Genomic DNA, 19,361 nt, shown 5'->3' on the forward strand with positions numbered 1-19,361 from the left:
TAAGTCTCCTCTAAAGCAGGCCTATGAAGTACTATAGCATGGAGCTGTATTGATCTGTCTATGCAGCAAAGCCCTAAAGTGTTGGTGTTTGCTGCAGATAGCTAAGTAGCCTTATAAAGTAATGGCACAGTTAACGGTTGTCACTCAGATGCATCTAATGTTTGACAGAGGCTACTTAACCCTGTCATGTAAGGTAGCAAATTAAAGGGGACATCAAATGTGACTCAATGGTGCAGTCAATATTTATGTCAACTTTAATTCTGGCCACTATTGCAAAAGTTGACATGCTTTGACCCTGCTAGTCCAGTGGTTTCAGAGAGGCACAGGGACTGAGACAGGTTTCTGTCCACCTTAGGAAACGTGTGAAAAACTCCCAGGCTGAGACTAAAGGCTGTTGCTGCACTGGAGGTGCGACCCACAGGATTGGCTACAAAAGGTGTTAGCCCGAAAGGCAAGCATCACAGGGTGGTGCCGCCTTTGAGCGCCATTGTGACAACACTCCTGTGCAGGAAGCCCTTTCTTTCCCCTTGTAGAGCCAGGTCCAAAGGAGGGACAATCGGTTTCAGAACCAGTTTTCCATGGGCATGCTGCCCATGGTAGCCACACCCTCAGAAGTGGGATACCGAGGTCATCACACTAGAGGAAGACTTCAACCATGTTGTTTGCGGCATGCAATATGCATTATGGGTTAACCATATGCCACACATCACCAGAACTGTGTCACCAGGTAGGAGGGCTAGTGACCATATTGTTGGGGGACCTTACTGAGATATAATGGGCACCCCTGGCACCCAAGACATCAGTACTCACTGGATTTGGACCAAGTACAAGAAAAAGACTACTCTGCACAAGTTGGAAGCGCAAAAAAAGAGAGACTGTGATGCTGGAGTGACTGCACCGGCTGCACTTTGGGCTACTGAAGTCTGCGGTGTGGCTCGTGGAAATGTTGATTCCTGGCCCTAATCCTATGGATAGACTCCAAGGTTCAGTTGGCTGACCCCCAGAACTACACTGGGGACATAAAAGATGGAAGAGCTCAAACAGCATTCCTGGTAGCCATCGAAGCTGTTTTGTCACTACCAGATGCCGATCATTTCGATGACCAATATGGAATAGCCAGAAGTTGCACCTGAATCTGCTGGACCTGCTGGTGTTGGTTGTGACCAGATTTGTCCACCACAAGAGACATTTGCCCTCCACAAAGGTTTGCACCGGAACCGCTGTGTTGCAAGAACAAATCGTCTGCATCGGCAGCACTTTGACTCCTGCATAGAGGACTTTGTGGGATGCTATGATCCGTGGCCTGAGTTGCCCCCACTCACCTGTGGACCGAGGACTTGACCATACTTCACCGTAATGGACCGCACATCACCTGGAGCATCCACTGAGCATTCGTAAGCCTGCATCCCTCAGTATCAGGACCATTCCATAGAAGTCAAAGGTGGTTGTCCTGTAAAGTTGGGAACTCACTTCAAAGATGCTCTGACGGCTAGGTACCTGACCAAAGTTTCTTTTCTAGACTACTAGACCTCTGTCCTGTCAGATTTGGTTGCACACCTTAGGTTGGAGACTCTGAACTCAGTATATCAAACTTTTTCAAAGGTTTGCAAACTTTTGACTTGCCAATGCTTGTTTGCGCTTGATGCTAAAGTGTTTAAATGCTTTAAAAATTCATATCTCCAGAACCCTCTGGTAGATTTTAGTCATCAAGGACTCTAAAAATTAATAAGAAAATGCTCTTTCTTTATAAATTGTTGTGGTGTATTTTTCTTGTTTGGTGACCTTCCTATTTAATTGTTTGGTATTGTTAAATGCTTTACACATTGTTTCTTTGCTACGCCTTGCTTCTCTGTGCTATAGCTACCAAAGGGATGAGCTAAGGGTTAGGGAGATAACTCTGACTGGACCCAAAGAGACAAATGTGAATGTACTGCATGACAAGGCCCCAACCTTGCCAGAGAGTACATACATTTTCTTACACAGACAAGTATAAAATAAATCAACTCTTTATTTATCTATGAGTACACCAATTTTCTTAACAGAAATCAACTCTTTATTTATCTATCTATCCCGGGATCTTGGACTTCTTCTTAGTACAATAACCTCCTTACCTTCTTCAACAAAAGAGCATAAGCATCAGCAAATCATAAACACATTTCATAAGTTTCAATAATTCTTCAACACACATACACAAATGCCTTAACCTCAATAAACAAGAATCAATTTTGATGCATAACCCTTTTGATAATCATACATTCAAATCTGCAACCACCTTGGAAAACGACATACAATCTTCAAGCTTCGGCTTTGAGGACTGGGACATGGGCATTTATCTATCTCAGGGCAATTTCTAATTGTTACAGCTCCCCTTTCTCATTATGTAAACCATCCTCTTGCTACCAACTTTGGTGGAGCAGGGACCTTAAGTAAATATTCGGTTTATGGCATAAATCTTGCGGACAGACATCCTTGCTTTTTACTGGGCCCCAGTTCGACAGACCTTTGTTATGATAAAAAAATAATCATGAACCGTAGTTCGAATCTATTCATTCATCACAGTTTAAATTTTAATCTTTGGGAGTCAATTATGAGATTTACTGTGAGCTTCAAAGCTTTATTAAATCTTTTAAGTAAATAAATATTAAACATCTTAAGAGGAAATCAAGCAAGTGTCTTCCATAAAGAAGAAATCCCTATTCTAAGTTATGGAGAATGAGAGAAAGGCAGCATCAGTCAGAACCCATAAGGAGCTCTAAATTCGAGAGGTGAACGTATGAAGCTTTAGCATTAAATCTCAAATCAATGAAGCAGAACTTCCCATAAAGACAGGTTCAAGAAACTCAGTAGAGTGCCAGAGCAGCATAGAGACAGACAAGAGAAATAAAATGTCTCTCAGAATGAACCTGCAAAGTGTCTGGGTCAGAATAGATCTGAAGTGAAGGCTCTCACGTGAGATCTCCCTTTACTCTAGGAACACTCACAATTATAGTTTCTCACATCAGTCATTACAACTTGTTGCCATCTCTCAGCAGCTCATCCAATCAGGTCATGGTGTTATCATGGGAACAGGAAGGATTGCGTCCTCTAAGCAATCTGAAGACGACTCTCAAATATTAAACTTTTAACAAGAAACATTGTGGTTACATTTAGCTAGTTGATGTATGTTTCCCACCATTCACTTACTACAAGATAAAAATAGTTCATGATTAGGTCTCTGCTTTACTAAATGAGATCATATACTTTCTGAATATATTGATGTTCATATTGAACATGCTATGGAATTTAAAGTAAAGATTGTAACATATTATTACATTTTATGAATACTATGCATATGGGAAGGTCGAAGTATAACACTTTTTGTTAAATCATACTATTTTAGCACATTTGCATCATCAAAAGTTTAACATTCACATTCCTGGCCAAGGTCAGGGTAAAAGAAAGGAAATACATTCTACAGTCTTTTATGTTAATACATGTAGCTATGAGAGTCTACTGCTCACAATTGTGTTTAAAAATCTGCTTTTAGTCTGAGGCCATGCCAAGTGCATGGGCAGTGCAGGTTCCCCCATGGGGCCCCCTGCACACCCTTTCCGTCAGCCTTTGCATGGCAGGGATACCCCCATGCAAAGGCTGGTGGAAAGGGGACTCACAATCTCCATGGCAGTGCTGCAAGCAGCGCTGCCCTGCCAGATTGAGACCGCCAGGCTGTCCGCTGGCGGCAAACTGGCAGTGTCGGGGTCCGACCGTGGCAGCTCCGCCACAGCGGTAATGTGGTGGTCGGACTGCCACTATGGCGGTGGTCTGACGGCCACGTCGAGTCTGGCAGTCTTTAGACTGCCAGACTCAGAATGAGGGCCTAAGTTTCTATGGGAAAATTGAGTGTTAATTTGGAGTCCCGCACAAGTCCAAGTGGATTTCCATTAGGCTCTATAGATAACGCAGCCTCATGATATGGACTGCGCAGAGCAGGCTAGAATAAGTAATGTATATCCAATCCACTTAAATTCTTCCTCAATGTTTCCAATGTGTCTCACGTGTCTTACTCATTCATTGATTCTACCTTTGATGCCCTTCTAAATCATCAGCAGAATTTGCAGAAATGGTCAATTATTTCTCGATCCTCACATATTTCCCTTTTCAAGACCTTTGCCGAAGAGATATTATCGATGATTCATTTTATTTGACCTTATGCCATATTCCAGTTGCAGCTTTCCAGCATCATTCTAACTTAAAACCAAATGTCGAATCTGAAGGCATTGCATGCGAAAACATCATATTTCTAACACACACTTTCATTTGAACTTTTAAACTGAACAGAACTAAAACAGGAAGAAGACATGCGTGATGGCTGTAGCTATAATAAATGTGGAGAGTTTAAAATCCTTGACTTGAATAAATTGCAGCTTCCAGCTTTTTACTGTATGTATCACGCATTTTCTTTAAGCCAGTGGTGCACATGAAGGCAGTCTCATCAGCGCTTTCCGTTTGAACATTTTCAGACATAGATTTTTAAATCATTGGATACATTTATGAGTGCGTGTTTTAGAAATGGGCACACGCAGATTATAAAAGAAAATTCCATGTGGAGAAATCTATATATACTGCCCCCACTGAAGATATAGCACACAATTAGCAAACTTGTTGAGTGTGCCAACTGGGTCCGAAAATCAATTGGCATTTTCAGTGAATAACTATATAGTTTCATCTTTGTGTTTGCCAGTCATATTTTCAAGCCCCCATATGCATCCTCAGTGAACCCCACATCTTAAGTCTGCATCCATAGAATACCTACCATAATGTAACCTTCTATTCAGATGTAACTTCATCTGACGGCTAGACCTCTGAAGAACCTTATTATTTCAATTAGAAAGTACTACTTGCACTGACTTGTCACTTTTTGCACAACCAAGTAACATTTAAAACATTCCGATGCACAAAAACGCCCGCTACGTTTACTTTCAAATTTCGAGGTTCTCTATCATAACTCAAACATGGTGCTTCTTAAATGGTTCTGTAAACTGTAACTCATAAATTAGAGCATGCCATCTCTGGTAGTACATTTCCAGTCTCAGTCATAAATCCATGAAGGAAACCCAATGCTCTTTGATATGCCAATGAGAGCAAAAGTGGCCAGGCTCCATCGTCCTGTTTTAAAGGTATACATTAATTCATTACAGGTAAACAGCTAGCTGACATATTTAAAAGTAATCAGCATTAAGTGCCTTTTCTAACAGTGGACCTCATTCAGAAAGTAATCACAGAATAGGTAATTGCAGAATTTTAGTAATAACCTTAAACTCTTATACATACCTCGTAATCGCTCTACTCAGAAATGCTTGATAGTCATCTGAATTAACACTGAAAAGGTTTGATATCTATTAAATGTTTATTTTACGTATATTATTTCTTCTGCTTCACAGGGACAATGCAGTATAACCCAGATAAAAAGAACAGTTCATGTTTTTTTGTTAAAAAAAAGCAAACAACCAGAGGCAGCTGCCACAAATATCAAGGGAAGGGCTTACCGTTTCCACCATCTCCTGCTGCCTCGCTCGTCGCTCCTTTCCTGTTCTGGTGTCCCAGCATTCATTGGGACACCAAAAGAGGCTCCCCAGCAATCATGTTGTTGCTTTCATGCTACAGCTAGCATGAAAGCAGCGTCAGGATTGGTCTGAGTGGCTCAGACTGCCACTCAGAGACAAACCTGGGGCCTGTGCAGTGAGACAGCCGTCCAAACACACACGCGCACTTAGTGCACTGTCTCATCACCCCCCCCCCCTCCTACCTCGCGAGGCCCAGCCCGCCCCTCCATTCACACGCTGGCTGAGCCAGCAGCAAAAAAATAAAACAATATTGAAATATTGTTTTATTTTTCTGCTGCTTGCTCTTAGCTAGGGGGCAAAGCCCCTCCGCCATTGCAGAGGAGCCACCCCTGCAAATCACTTAAAGTGCATTCTTGCAGAGAGGATATCTTTAGTTGGATAAATCATATTCGAGAGAACATAGGACTCTTCCTTGGGCGATTATTATAAAATTGAAACATTCATCCTTTGCAGAGAAGAGCAATCACATGACATTTTATAGTGAGTGAAAGTAATTACAAATATGAGCAAATGAATGAATACATATTTCTAATTATTATTCCATTATATAATAAGTGAAAGGCAAGACAATGTTTACCAAAAGCATCAACATGTTTTAGAACAAATAACAGCCCCGTTCCTCTTGACAAGACATGCAATCCTTAAATAATACAGATGCTTGCATAGGCAGAAGACTAATAAAGAGGTATTGATCGCTGCCAAGAGATATGCCCACTGTTAAAGGTCCTGAGCCATATAATGAGGGCAAGGGTCTTTAACAACCGATATAGCCTTAGGTCGAAGGGATATAAGGCTAATAGAACATTGCATCCAACTTGGAAGAATTTTCTAAATGAACAATGTAGAAACAAAAACCAAACCTTTTAACATAGGAGCAACAGACCTAAATCAGCCATTAGAACATTGGAATGTGGAGAACTCCACTGAAAGCAATTGAGTAGCTCTGGCATCATAACAGCTGGTATAAGGACAGAATTCCAACATTCGAATGGTTGCCTTTATGTTTCTCTCTTTTTAATTTTGAATAGTCTACCCATAGTGGGTGAAATGTTTTAATAGCCTTATACCCTTTCTGCCTTGGGCTACATGGGTTGTTAAAGGTCCTCTCCCTCCTTGTAGGCCCTCAACTGCAGCTCAGGCACATACCTCAGGTCAGGGCGGTACCAATCAATATGACCGCAGTAGCAGGCTATCAGGCCATATTAGAACTTTGGAATGTTGGCAGCTCCGGGATTACAATAGCTGGTATAAGCCCTCTGCTCCAGCATTCCAATGTCTGTCTTTCTGTTTCCTCCTTTTTAATTAAGCACATTCTACCCTCAGTGGGTGGAATGTTCTACTAGCCTTATAGCCCTTCTGCTTTGGGCTAACCCGGTTGTTAAAAGCCCTCTCCCTTATTATAGGCCCTCGTCTGTGGCTTGGCCCTTTAACTCAGGTTCAGGACCTTTACACGGTATAGACTTGACAGCAGGCTATAAGGCTATATTATTAGCCCAAGCCACTTCATTATCCTCAGTGGAGCTCTCAGCATTCCAGTGTTCTGATAGGGGTTAATGCTATATCCAGGGGAATAAATCATTTGAAGCTCTTTAATAAATTTTCCAAAGCCTCCAATATTCAAAACTTTACCAAATAATATGCTTCTCTATGTGGCTTAATATTCACACTAATTATTGAAAATACTGTAGATAGATAGATAGATAGATAGATAGATAGATAGATCAGCTCACAACAAGGCAATGACATCTGTAATGCAATAAGGTCTACCTGCTCATGCGACACATGAAACCTCCACTTTTACTTCATTCACAACAAAATTATATCACCGACTTGGAATTCCATGCTACTATGACATCTAATCTTACAAAACGGAAAAAACAATATTTAGTCACCACCATGAGATTAAAGAACAGAATAGACAGACCTAATTTTGCTACAAACCCACAAAGGACTTCAGAAGCCAATGGAATGAAGGCTTTCTTCTTAAACACACAAATGTCATCATCTTTAGTCTCACATTACATCGTATATTAGAACTAAAACGAGAAAAGGACCATCTCCAGAAAAATACCTTAACCTTGAAGCAAACTTCTGAAATATGCAAAATAAGAGTGATTATTATGTCTGTCTAGCCGTTACTGAAAATCAACATAGCTCAGTGGGAGCCGAGAGGATGAAAGTCTGGTAGAATTTATCCTGGAAACTCCACTACTAGCTGTCAAGTCAATCATATTCTTGGCACAGACATGCTTGTTCCCTGTTCAGATCCATTTTTACGTACATTAGCAGATCTGTCTTGGATCTGAACTAATGCCGATATCGTCTTGTTGTGGACCATAATGTGGGCTCCCTTTTTCTGCTACATAAACTTTTCGTACAGTTCTTCTTTCTTAGAAATTATTTCCACCCCAAAGCCCCAGTTACATAAATCCTAGTATCACATGTATCCCCCAGCCTGATCTCAGTAGCTAGTAAGTTGCTATACCTCCATAATGTTTTCAGCAAATGCTGACTATTGTATACCAAGACCGTGATTACATGCACCACGATTCATAGTAATCGTTCTGGTCCCATAACTTTAGCATATCCAAGTAGAATTGCCCTTTTTGTTTCACTTGTTGCAGGTTATATCAGTTGCAGGACAAATCGTTTTGATAGGAATGTCCCTTGCATGAGGTAAAGGCCTGTTTCCATGCCCGGCTGCATTAATATTTGGTATAATTACTTTTTTTTTCTTAGCATCATGCTGCTCTGGTGTGCGTACAAAGCCCTATGCAAATTCCTGACTATCTGTAGTCCGGGGCCTGTCTCATGGCCTCAAACGGTGCACCAAACATGTGCTCACTCATAGTAGACATAGGACCATGGTTCCCACCCTGTCTACAGCACATAATGTGGAGTTGGCAGCATACTGTGTTTTTAAGATTGACAAGACCTTTTATCAGTGTCAATGAGAAAGTGGCCCACAGGTACCACTTGTGTAAAGTTACTGTTATGCATGAGCCCAGGATATTGTATAGCACTGTGGGTGTGTCATCTTTGTGCATCTGGAATGTGTGCATAGCACATGTGCAGTAGCAAGACTCCGAGTGTGAGTGAGCCTGAGTACTGAAGCCAGTCGGATTAATTTTGGATATCCCTGGTCTCAGGTTTGACAGCTTACCGAGACAGTGAACGTTTATTGCCTGTATTCATGTTTTAGTAGGGGGAGATCCAAACAATGAAATGAGAAATATGGAGACTGGGCTACCTTTAGAAACGGCATTTGGACATCTGTTAGCAAGGGGCTGATGATTAGTTGCCCTAGAACATTGTCTTTTTGTTGATAGTGGGAGCAATGCCTGGGACTATAGTTTATGCTGTGTCACGTACGGAGGTTCTAGGTGAGGCCAGCCTTTTGCCTATCCTTGCTTCATAGAGGCTGACAGCCAGGTGCTGAAACTTCACAGCCTATTGTGCCTGTGTTGTTGGGACTCCAGTTTGGAGACATCCCCGGCACTGCCTGCTATGAGAAGCATCACTCTGTACAAAGGCTGTGTCTGAAGAGCAGCCTGAGAAGGACACTTGAAAGAAGAACCACATCAAATTGGTTCTGATGTTGGAGATAGCGGATCCATATTCACTGTCTATAAAATGTCTTTAAAAATAGGACCCAAGCCACTACAGTTTGTTCCAGGTCCTCCATGACCAAGTGTTCTGGAGAGTATTGCAAGGACTGTTCGTGAGCAGGGTTGAATGACAGCCTGTCTTCCAGAAGTGAGGGGACATAACCTGAAGTCTCCATTTTCTGCTGGAAGAACTAAAGGTCTGCCTAGTACTTAGAAGTATGCCTGCCTTCTGAGAGAGAGAAGGGAAGAGTGTGCCTGGCCCTCTTGGAGGTGAGACTGTCCAGAAGGTGAAGCATAGCAGGTCCCAGGCATTGAGGAATGCTCAGAGAAAGCTGACTATTTGAGTGACCCATGTTGCAGAGGGTCCTCCTTGTCTCTCAGACAAGGTTCTTGGCAGGTACTGCTTCAAATCTTCTTGAGTTAATTGGTCTTTTCGGGTCTGCAACTACCTGAATTGCCCCAACGGGGACTACAACTGCGATGGTGAGTACACCAAGCTGATGGGGTCCACAAGTGCTATTGTGAATATGACTGCTCATTCAGAGATATAACAGCTTTGGTAACTGCAGTGGCACAACTGAATCAACAAATGACATGGTGACTGCGGAAGCCCCATCAGCCAATGTCCATGAGCCAGCCAACTAGCCTAGTTGGGGTCATCTCCCATCCTGTGACCAGTCAGGCCTACACCTGGACTTAGGTGCTCACCCCTGATTTGAGCTATGCAGCCATATGTACAGATATGTTAGCCATGCCTGACCTCCTGGGTTGTCCCTTAGACTGTCTTTAATCACCAAGGGTTTCTGCCAGTGGGACCATGGCAAGACTGCTGAATCCGCTGGAGATGGGGGTGCAAGGATAAGTGCTTTACCCACTACATCACTAGGGGAAAGAACCTTGAGAAACTTGAACTAAGCGTGATTTTGAAGTGTGGGACAATTAGCATTGCACCTTGACTTGATTCGTAATACTTCCCTAAGTGCTGCTGGGACAAAGATTAGCCAGCAATGGGTCACTCAGGTGGGATTGGCACAAGAGAAATCTGTGGTTTAGTGCCATAAAAGAGAATTGTAAGCAGGATCACTTCCCTGTACACTGGATCGCAATTTGTAGTATTCAGTACTGCTTTGTGATTTAAAACTACTTTCATTTATTTTAAAAAAAACAGTGCTGTGTTGAATGTTTAAGTTATTTTGTCTGTTGGTTGATTGTTGAGTTTTGAGCTTGTTCACACTACCTCCATGAGAAACCTGTAACGACTTGCCTTTGTTAACCCAACAGTCAAGTGAGGAAAGGGTCATACCTGGCCCAGTTCCCAGAGCTATACTTGAAGGGTTCCCAGTGCGCTAGCGACACATACCTCAACTACCATGCTTGAGGGATAGTAGCTCCAGTGTGCCCTGTGGTCCTCCAAATGTGGTCTGATACACGTTTTAAAATTCCCCTCATTGCAAGTTGATTCCTAAGAACATGGGCAAACTAATATTCTCAAGATCACATGAGGCTGATAGTGACCTCTAGGCAGCTACATGCTTGTCAACAGTCTCCTCTTTGTATTGCTTGTTGGAATACTTTTTTTAATTTTCTACTAGAGCATTATTTTTTTCCATAGCAATAGTCCATAACTTTTCTGACACCATATATGAGAATATTCTCATTATCAACATTATGTAAATGTTTGAATTCTTTTCCACATTTACTCCATTGATGGTGCTTTACTAGAGATAACCACCTTTAAGATTTAACTGGATAACAAATTCCAGTCAGCAAATCTAATTGCCATTAATAACGGAAAAAAATAATAATAGCTTATCGAGCCCAGACGTAGGGCACATTAGAGTACAAAGTTCAGTCTACAAGTCAAATAGCCACCAATTGTAAAAAGTAAATTACAGCTCACCAAACACAGGAACATACCACTGAGGGTATGGGATACTTTTAGCACTTCCTGTGATGAGACAATCAGCTCACTGCTCAACACTGAAATTGAACATTAATGTAAAGTGCAGCTTGAATACAGAAAATCGATATGGCCCTCATTATGACATTGGTGGTAAATCCCACTTACGGCCACGCTGACAGCCGCCAACTTACCGCCGCCACGGGGCACATCCGTTCACCAAATCATGACACACACACACCAATCCATCAGTATTCAGCTACCTACACAAATTTGCCAGACCAAAGGTCAGTGATAAACTGGCGGTATCAAAACCCATACCGTTATGCCAACAGAAGAACGCCCATCACAATATAACCCACGAATCACCATGGCGGACATTCAACGGCGGTAAACCATTCACAGTACATACTGCCGTGCTCAAAATGAACACACACAAACAAAATAACACCACATTGGACAATTCAAACAACACAAACCTGACACCCATACACACACCAAACCCACACACCCACACCACTTTAAACACACACACCCACATTACACACAACCCTTTACGATTACAAATCATTGCCAGCAGAGAGACACCAAGACCACTGACACAACTAGCACCACACACTATTCACACCACTCATGCACTCCACATCACACACCCCAACACATTACCCAACATACCCTCACCAACACACATCACACCCATGGCACCACAAAGAAACCCTTGTTTCACAGAGGAGGAGCTAATGGGTCATGGTGGAGGAAATTGTCAGGGTAGAGCCACAGCTATTTAGAGCACAGGTGCAGTAGATATCTATAGCTAGGAAGATGGAGCTATAGAGGAGAATCGTGGACAAGGTCAATGCCGTGGGACAGCACTCAAGAACTAGGGATGACATCAGGAAGAGGTGGAACGACCTACGGGGGAAGGTACGTTCCATTGCAGCAAAACACCAGCTCGCCATCCAGAGGACTGACAGTCACCTCCTCCCCCACAACTCACAGCATGGGAGGAGCAAGTCTTGGCAATACTGAATTCTGAGGGCCTGGCCGGAGTCAGAGGAGGACTGGACTCTGGTAAGTCAGCTCTCAACTACTATCACCCCCCTACCTGCATGCCATCACATACCCTCACCCCCCATCACTCCACTACATCCCACATACCCCACCATCACAACCCACTCATCTCAATGCCAAGCCCTGCATGCTGTACCAATGCATGGACACCCCTCCCAGCCCTGCATGGACACTCATCACTAAAGCATGCACACCATAGAGAATTAACTATCCCACCATACACTAACATACACAAGTGAAAGCTGGCAGGGCAAATCCAACCATAGAGGGAGAGCCACGGATGTACAATATGTCATACACATCAACCAAAACACATCATTTACATGCCCACAGGTACCCCAGCCAATGTCAGCGGAGAGGAGATGCCAGCACTATCCAGTCCCCCAACTGAAGAGGCCCACAGTGATGACAGCAACTCTGGTCTTCAGGATCTGGATGACATACCTGGTCCATCAGGGACCACTGGACAGCTGGTTACCCAGGCCCAGTCACACACCACCACAGAGCTCCCCCATCAGAAACACCACCACAGCACCCAGCGTACCCATACCTCTGTCCCCAGAACATGCTAATCAGCAGTGTGTCCACCTCCACAGGGACCCTAAGGCACACCTTGCCCCCAAAACAATCAGGGACCTGGGGTCATTGGCAGTGGGCACATGGTTCAGTGGACAGAGGCACAGGCCACCAGGGACACTGGGAGGACTGCTGTGTGCCGGGTGGTGGGGACAGGTTCAGGAAACAAACTGTCCAGGAGGCACTCGCTGAGATCCTGGGAGCCTAACAACATTCCCAGGATATGATGGGCCAGATTCTGGACAGTGTGCATGAGAACAAGCGGCTGCAGGAGGGACAGCACCAGGGGATCAGGGAGGACTTGCAGGCCATTAACAATATCCTGATCTCCATAGCAGGGGTACTGGCAGACATGACAAACATTATGAGGGAGGCAGTCTCACACCATTGGGCCCCTGCAACTAGCCAGACGTCTGAACAACATTCCACCTCTGCTGCCGCTAGTGGCCAGGAGGCCCCGCCACGGGACTCACAGGCCACTAGCACCCCTCCCCCTGCAGAAGGTAAACCGCCCTGCAAATGATTTCCCGCGATCCAGACAGAAACCAGAGACAATTGCCAAGACCCCCCACCAGGAAATGAGACTCTCCTGATTGTCACCCCTGTGTCCCACTCTGTCACCCTGTCCTCCTTGAACTGCCATTGCTCCCCTTCCTACGTCCCCTTGGACAATGCACCTGTGCTACAAACAGACTGGAACAATACCCTGGACTTTCCTCCATCATCACCCCATCCCATTGCACTTGCCCCTCTATATATTAGCACTTTAATAAACACCCTTTGAAAAAAAACATTTGGAGTATGTCATGTATATCAAATATGCATTCATTGAAAAAGGTACAAACATTGCAAATCAACTGTACAGAGAATGAACATAGATTAATAACCTGTATCTGGCTGTAGGGATCACACCAGGAGTATATGTCAGGTCACCAACATCTGCAACATTAATTGCCAGATGGAACAGTAAATGGGCCTATATGTGGAAATGATCAGCATGACATTGCCACACAAATTACAACCAAAGTCATTGAAATGTGAAGTAACACTGTCCTACCTGTGTGTCCTTTAAAGTATTGTCGGATCACATATGTTCTATTGTCCTCATCCTCATCCTCGGCTTCCTCATCCTCACTGTCCACAGGGTCTACTGGTGGCACATGGGCATCTGCAGCCTCCTCCCCCTGCAGGACGGGACATGGCATCCGGAGGGCCAGGTTATGCAACATGCAGCATGCCACCACTATCTGGCAGACCTTCTTTGGTGAGTTGCACAGGGATCCACCTGTTAGATGGAGGCACCGGAACCTGGCCTTCAGGAGGCCAAAGGTCCTTTCAATTATCCTTCTGGTTCGCCCATGTGCCTCATTATAACGTTCTTTTGTCCTTGTATTCCTCACAGGGGTCAGCAGCCATGATAGGTTTGGGTAACCAGAGTCACCTGCAAATAGTGAGGGACAACATTTAGCCACACACTATCCTTTATGGCCCACAACATACCCATACACCAAAATCTACTGGGTGGGAACCAGGGCTCACCTATTAGCCACATCCTGTGCCTCTGTAGTTGGCCCGTCACATTTGAGATGCTGCTATTCCTCAGGACAAAGACATCATGCACAGACCCAAGATACGTAGCATTAATGTGGGAGGTGTAGTGGTCCACCTAGCACACCATCTGAACATTCATGTAGGGGAAACTCTTACGATTCCTGAACACCTGTTCATTTCACTGTGGGGGGACGAATGCAATATGTGTACCATCAATTGCCCCAATTATGTTGGGGATATGTCCCATTGCATAAAACCTAGGGGGAAACAATGTAGCTGCACATGTGTTTTATCAGGGCACACAACACTCTTGTCAGGACGTTTGAGAACATTGGCTGTGACATTCCTGCTGCCAAGCCCACTGTCACTTGGAAAGATCCAGTTGCCGGGAAATGGAGTACTGATAGCACTTGCACAAGACAGGGGATCCCAATGGGGTGACGGATAGCAGATATCAGGTCAGGTTCCAACTGGGCACACAGCTCTGTGATTGTGGCCCTGTCAAGTCTATAGGTGAGGATCATGTACATGTCCTCCAGTGTAGCTAAGTCCACCATGGGTCTGAACACGGGGTTATGTCTTCATCTCCTATTCATCCGCAGCGGTAGGAATCTAAGGGACAAAAGAGTGAGGAGCCGGTCAAAAACTGATAAGGGAGCTACAACAGTAGTTTGCATCCTGTATACATGTAATGGGTCAGTGTGATTTTTCCAGTACGTGCTAATATCTCTTGTGACGCAGCATTATTCCAGGGCCTGCCCCCCCTGAAATGGCGTCCGCCTGTCCTGTGTGGAGGGACAGGTGGAAGTGAGGTAATTCCGTTGACGTTGTCCGCCGTTGCGGGAGGCGGTCGGGAACTGCAGTGCAACTCCTCATTGGTTAACATAGGGCCCTATGGGGTACATTGACCGATGGTGATCTACGCCAGCGGTGACAGTATGTATCGCCGCGGACATGACCAACATTTTCTATCATACTCCTCACTTGCTACCTGACCTTCCAGAGGATAGGACCTACACTGCATGTGCTGCTGTGATCTGTGTCTGGAACCTATCATGGTCTGTGTGACTGGGGAAAGGACCCCAGCCTTCACTGAGGAGTTGGAGAGACTGGTGTATGGGGTCCTACCCCAGTACGGACTGCTGTATGGGCCTCCAGACCAACAGGTGAGTACACTGTGGGCAGGATGCATGTGGCATTAATGCATGGAGTTGTGTATGTGAAGGCCTCGTTTAAGGGGGGTGGGTGGATGTCCTCTTTGCAGTGTACAGCTTGTGTGCTGGGCTATGTGTGTGCCAGTGGTGATGGAAACGGATATGGTGGGCCATATGTGTAACAGGCAGGACTGCTTGTCTAATGGTATTTTCCTGTGTGTATTGCCTCTGCAGGTCAGCCCCCATTAAAAGAAGGGTATATGGCGTGCCATCGCCAAGGAGGTGCGGACCCTGGGGGTCTATGGCAGGTGCAGCAGCAACTGTCACAAAAGGTGGGAGGACCTGAGATGCTGGGCACAGAAGACGGCGGAGGCCTCCCAACGAGGCAGGGGTGCCCGTCGAACCCTGACCCTCCTGATGGCCTGCATACTGGGGGTGGCTTATCCAGAGCTGGATGGGCACTTGAGGGCATTACAGCAGCCACAAGGGGGTGAGTGCAATGCCCATCATCACACCTGGTGGTATCCGGGTGGTGGATATGTGGATATGTGTCAGTGGGTGCCCCTAGGCCAGGCCTGACATTGCAGTGTAGGTCCCCTGGTGGCTAATGTCCTGAAGGGATAATCCTGCTACCTAGCTCGTAAGCATCCACTACTGGTCAGGGCTGCGTGGGTCCAAGGTGTGCTGCATTTGGCGGTGTGTGCCCCTCCCCATCCCTTGGTGGCAAGCTATTTCTCTGGTAGTGCAATGCATAGTGCGTAGGCCTGGCCCCTGTGTGTGAATGTGCTGTGTACGCCAACGGTGGTGTTGGTTCAGCCATTGACCCAGTGTATCCTTTGTCTCTTCTCCCCTTTCTTGCTTTGTCATCCTGCCTTATGTGCATTAGCATCATCTGGCGGAGGAGCAGAGGCCCGGCGACAGAGGCAGCTGCATCCCACAGGACTTAGGAGGTAGAGACCACCGACGGTGAGGGCACCGATGGGACAAAGGGTGAGGGGAGCACCACGGCAGAGACTGGAGGGGACAGTTCAGACACAGGTACCTCCTCTGATGGAAGATCCCTGGTGGTGGCAGACACTTCTGTGACCACCCCAGCTACAGATACAGCCACCACCCCCATACCAGCACCGCCTTCCCAGCAGCCCACCATCATGTTGCCAGTGCCTGCCCACCGAGGGGGGTGGGCATCTCCTGCGCCCCAGGCACCTCAGGCCCCGCCCCAGGTAGCCCTGCTGCCATGAGTGAGGAGGCTATTGACCTCCTGAGATCCATCTCTGTAGGGCAGCCAACCATTGTGAATGCCATCCAGGGGCTGGCAGCCCAGATGCAACAATCTAATGCATTCCTGGAGGGCATTCACACTGGATTGGCAGCCCAACAGAGATAAATTCAGGCTCTGTCCTCCTATCTGATGGCAGCCATTGTCCCTGTTTCTACCGTCCCCCCTCCAACTTCCATTGCCCAGTCTCATTCCCATCAACCCCAACCTATCCCAGACACACATGCAGATGGGCATGTACTCAAGACAACACCCAAGAGTGTCACAGGCAAACACCAGCACCACACTTCATCCCACAAGCACTCACACAAATGCCATCTAGTTGCAGACACAGCATCCACTATTTCCACTGTCTTCCCCTCCTCCCCCTCCACCGCCTCCCTCCCAGCCACATCCACACACACACACACCTGCATGCACTACATCATCATCCACTATGAGCATCATCACCACACCAAGCAGAACACACCTCACTTGCAGACACCGCCAAAACATCCATGCACATGTCCTCTATGTCCTCTTCCAGTGTGTCTGTCCCCCCATCCTAAAGTACACAAACGCAAGCAGTCAGACACCCAGCAGCCACCCACCTCACAACAGCATACAGCCCACGGCACCTGCACCCAAATCCAGCAGACACCTCCAACAACCACTCCCTCATCCTCCACTCCCATCCATTCTCCCTCTTCCCGCCCCAATGTTCCTAAGAAACTGTTCTTATCCACCATTGACCTCTTCCCTAACCCTACCCCCATCCTGCACGTATGGCCAGGGTATCACGAACCAAGCCAAGCACCTCAGCCACACAGTCCACGAGCCCAGTCCTAACTACACCCACTCATGATGGAAAGGGCTTGAGGCCACATATAATGAAGGGGAAGGAGCCTGCACCAGCCAACATAAAGCGGAAGGAGCCTGCCTCAGCAGGCAGGAAGGGCAAGGAGCCTGCACCAGCAGGCAGGAAAGACAAGGAGCCTGGACCAGCAGCTGTGATTGAGCCCCCACCACCAACTATGGTTGTGCATCCGTCAGAGGGTGCAGGAGCCTCCCCCCACCAGCAGCACCACCACTGTGCATCCATCTGAGGGTGCAGGGGATGTGCAGGAGCCTCCCCCCACCAGCAGCACCACCACTGTGCAGCCATCACTGCTGGCGGACGCTATGTAATCCTGCCTCCATGGGCTGTTGGGCGTCCTGCCCCCTCCAGAACCAGTGGGCAAGACACCCAATCAACAGACTGTGGCCCATCACTCCCAGGATCACGCACAGGGCATGCTGCCCCATCCAAAACCAGTGGGCAAGACACCCACTCAAGAAACTGTGGCTTTGCACTCCCCAGGAACAAGCACAGGGCATGTAGCCCCATCCAGAACCAGTGGGCAAGACACCCACTCGACAGACTGTTGCCTATCACTCGCCAGGATCAAGCACAGGGCATGTTGCCCCATCCAGTGGGTAAGACACCCACTCAAGAAACTGTGGCTTTGCACTCCACAGGACCAAGCACAGGGCATGTTGCCCCATCCAGAACCAGTAGGAAGACACCCACTCGACAGACTGATGCCCATCATTCCCCAGGATCAAGCACAGGACATGTTGCCCCATCCAGAACCAGTAGGCAAGACACCCACTCGACAGACTGATGCCCATCATTCCCCAGGATCAAGCACAGGACATGTTGCACCATCCAGAACCAGTGGGCAAGACATCCACTCGAGAAACTGTGGCCTTGCACTCCAAAGGACCAAGCACAGGGCATGTTGCCCCATCCAGAACCAGTAGGCAAGACACCCACTCGAGAGACTGTGGCCTTGTACTCCCCAGGACCAAGCACAGGGCATGTTGCCCCCTCCAGAACCAGTGGTCTTGTTTCATCTCCCGGCTGAGGTGTCCCCCTCCCACTGAGGTGCCTGCCTATTTACCAACTGATGCCCCTACAGTGTTCTCTCCATGTTGAATCAGGTGACAAGTGGGGCCTTGGACTTTGGCCTGTGGCCATGTGGTCCACACAAATTGAGGCCTGGGCTGTGTCCCTTTGTCTGTAAATTTGTATATATCTGTTATATTGCCTAGCTTATTATTTCTGCTGTGTTGATCTTATTACAAACACTTTGGAAAAAATAGTTTTGTCCTTGCATTATTCAGCTGATTTACAGGGATAAATTGTTTTTCTTGTGCAGCAGGTTCTGTTTATGGTGTGTGTGTGTTGTGCATGTGTGTGTTACTGTCATTTTCCTCATCCCCTCACTTGTGTGCTAGGCGGCTGTACTCACCGTCGTCATCTTCACCGGCTTTGGTGTTTACGGTGGAGCAGAACGTAGAATATCATCGGAAAAACATGCAGTTCGGGCTCCATGGTGACGTGGTTCTTCCCTGTGTCTCCAAAGGTGAGCCCTTTCACTTCTGAGCTCAGTTTCCACCAGGCTTTTGATAACATTGGTACTGCCCCGGAAAATGTGGCGGTTTGCAGGGTCTTAATATTGTGGGCGGAACATTGACTTCTGCCTGGCTGTAGCCGGCTATCGCCGTGGTACATTGGCTGTCTTTCAGAGATCTTTCTGCCATGGTCATCATTTTGCAGTAGTTACCGCCAGCCTGTTAGCGGTATTACCGCCACTT

The sequence above is a fragment of the Pleurodeles waltl genome, chromosome 2_2 (genome assembly GCF_031143425.1).
Source record: "Pleurodeles waltl isolate 20211129_DDA chromosome 2_2, aPleWal1.hap1.20221129, whole genome shotgun sequence".
Classification (NCBI taxonomy): domain Eukaryota; kingdom Metazoa; phylum Chordata; class Amphibia; order Caudata; family Salamandridae; genus Pleurodeles; species Pleurodeles waltl.